This window comes from Condylura cristata, unplaced genomic scaffold (genome assembly GCF_000260355.1).
Source record: "Condylura cristata isolate star-nosed mole 26May11 unplaced genomic scaffold, ConCri1.0 scaffold00017, whole genome shotgun sequence".
NCBI lineage: Eukaryota > Metazoa > Chordata > Mammalia > Eulipotyphla > Talpidae > Condylura > Condylura cristata.
The window spans coordinates 33,764,880-33,768,228 of record NW_004567118.1 but is presented as its reverse complement, the minus strand read 5'-3'; positions in this window follow the sequence as shown (position 1 = coordinate 33,768,228).

Genomic DNA, 3,349 nt, shown 5'->3' with positions numbered 1-3,349 from the left:
CATCTATCTGCCTGTTCTGCTCCCGGCTCTGTCTCTGGTGAATCCTTTCACCCTCCGCATCTCTGGCCTGCACCCCAGTTCTATGTGAATAAATAAATAAAATATTTAAAAAAAAACTCATTTTTCACCATATGCATGCTACTTTTACAAGTTAAATGTATTTATAAAGATAGGCAGTCACGTGAAAAATTCTCAATGTATGATTAAGTATAAAAGATATGAAATCACATTTCAGTATTATTACACTGTTAAAAATACAGTCTCACACAACCTCAGGGAGACTGCTTTGAGAATCTTGCCTCCAGTCTCTGCCAGATGAACTTATATTACACTAGTTCTTTCTTCAAAATCTTGTGGCATGGTTTTGGGGTTCTGTGTCATCAGATAGTAGGCATGTTTGGCAACCATTTTAGTTGCGGTAAAATACACATAAAATTTACCATCTAATGGCCTCCCTGGTGGTGCAGGGGTTAAAGATACAGCCCTCTCACAAGCTGTTGGCAATCACTGCAACAGGAATTCCATCCCCTACCAGGGAAGTGACCCACACAGCTGAGAAGAGGTCTGCTGAGACCTGTCTCTCCTGCTGCTCCCCTCAGCAGTGTATTTCTTTCTTTCTTTTTAAGATTTGCTTATGCACAGCACACAAGACGAGGGTACAGGCCAGAGGAGCAGGGGAGTGAGAGGTTTCCCCAGGACAGATGAAGGACCAGAACAAGTAGATCTACTGAACTACACTGCTGAGGGGAGCAGCGGGCAGGTCAGGAGAGGTCTGTCATGCCATGTGGGTCACCTCCCTGGCCAGGGATGGAACTCATAGTGCAGTGGCTCCAGATACTTTCATAGTGCTGCGCTTTAACCAGTTGCCACCAGGGAGGGCCCTCAGCACTGTATTTCAGTTTGCCTGTTCAGTGTTCCCTACTCTGTCTCTGGTGAATCCTCTCATTCCCCCCCATCTCTGGCCTACACCCCAACTCTTGTATGCCTCAATAACTCTTTAAAAAAAAAACATAACTTATTATACCATCAAATCCACCTATTTACAGCATATAATTCAGTGTATCTTAGTATGTCTGTAGTTACACAACCATAGCCACAATTTTTATAGATTTTTATTTATAATCACACAGTAAAATGAAACTTTGACTCTGTTTACAGTTAATTCCCAGTACTACTCTGGGCCTTAGGCAACCATTACTCTATTTTCCACCTCTGTAGGTTTACCTTTTATAAAATCACATCATATTTTGTGTGCCTCACTGTTCTGGTCTTCTTGTTAACTCTCCAATAGTTTCTGATTTCAATTCAGACATTTTAACCTTACTGTCTTTGTTTTTTCCTCCCTCTTATTTCTTTCATCCATCAGTCATTTACCTAGATTCATAGACAAGAAGTGTCTCTAGTCTTGTACTTACTTTACTTTGTTGCTTGGCACATTTTGTATCATGTCGAATTTCCCAGTAACCAGTTTTCTGCTACCTTAAATCCTGTGAGCTCATAGAGAACTTTTGTGAAATATAAGTGCCCTTTCTACACAAATATGGCCCTAAAGGCTTGCCACTTAGGAAACACGCAAAATGTGCCTTTGTTTGAATTTAAAACCTTGCCCCCTACAGACAACAGACAGGCAAGACCCAGGAGGGACTGCAACTTGGCCAAGAGTACAGATTGAATTTCAGCTCCTCTCTCCAGTGCCCCACATGTCCTTGGGTAGGGATTAACAAGCACAACCACATGCAGCAGCACTTCTAGTGAAACTAAACAGTCTGTTCTCCTTTAGAAACAGTGGAGATCTGCTACTATTCATTCCACAAATATTTACTCAATGTTTTCTATGTGCTGACCACGTGAGATATTACAGATCAGTGTTCATAGGTGTACACAATCTCTGCCCTTCAGTGATCTTTTTCCATGTGTCTTTCTCCTTAAACAGTCCTAATGGCCCAGTTCTAAATACCTACTTTGGCAGGTACTAAAAATCATACTTGCATATGCAAAATTTTCAAGCTAGAAAATAAAGTAACACACTGAACATTTGGATATTGACTCATCCAGTGATGAAGCTTCCTAGTGATGTGTGCTTCTTCACACATTTTAGACAAATAGTTTCTTTGCTTATTATGAGGTAACTGTATAGAGCTATAAAAATAGCCACAAAGTCTCCGTGGTGGCACAGGGGATTGTGGTGGCACAGGGGGTTGTGGTGGCGCAGGGGGTTAAGTCTCAGCACTGTGAAGTTCTTCTCAGCCACTGCAGCACTGAGTTCAATCCCAGTCATAAATTTCATCCCTGGCCAGGCAGCTGACACACATGATGTAGCAGACCTCTCCTGACCCGCCCGCTGCTCCCCTCAGCAGTGTACTTCGTCAATCTGCCTGTTGTGCTCCCCACTCTGTCGCTGGTGAATCCTCTCACCCTCCACAACTCTAGCCTAAACCCCAGCTATTTTATGCATATTTTAAAAAAAATAGCCACAGTCTTTTACTTTCTAAATTTATACTCTTTTTGCAGTATGACTTTACAGTTTCTTCAATCAAGATGTAGAATTTATTTCCTCACTCCTTGAATCTGAGCTGAATTTATGACTTGCTTTGGTGAAGAGAATGCAGGGGAACTGACATTGTGTCAGTTCTAAGGTTAGTCTTGAAGGATCTCATGAGAACCAGTCCAGGCTACCCTGTTGGAAGATGGCTAATCACATGAAAACAGAGCTAAACTGTCAGTTGAGGGTCAACAGCTCCTAGCCAACCAGCAGTTGATCGCAAAGGTATGTATAAGTCTAACCAGAACAACCATGTAGCAGAGCCCAACACAAATTGCTGAGATGCAGAATTTTAAGATAAATTGTTGTTTTAAGTCACTAAATATTGGCATGGTTTATTTATGCATGCAAGAACTGAATACAGGGAAGAAGTACTGGATAGGGTGAAAGGATTCACTAGAGACAGAGTAGGGATCGGAACAGGCAGATCTACTGAAATACACGGCTGAGGGGAGCAGCGGGCGGGTCAGGAGAGGTCTGCCGTGCCATGTGGTTCATCTCCCTGGCCTGGGATTGAACTCCTGCTGCAGTGGCTGTGAATAGCTTCATAGTGCTGGTGCTCAGCCACCAGGGAGGGCCCTGATACTGTAACTTTCACAAGCCCCACTTTGCTTTTGGTGCTGCTATCCCATATCCCATCTATCCAAGACTTTTTAGTCTATTGTTTAAAATACATGTCCTGGGTATATGCAGTGGCAAGCAGGACTGAGCGGTACAAATACAACAATAAGCATTTTGGTCTTGTGATAGATAGATAGATAGATAGATAGATAGATAGATAGATAGATAGATAGATAGATAGATAGA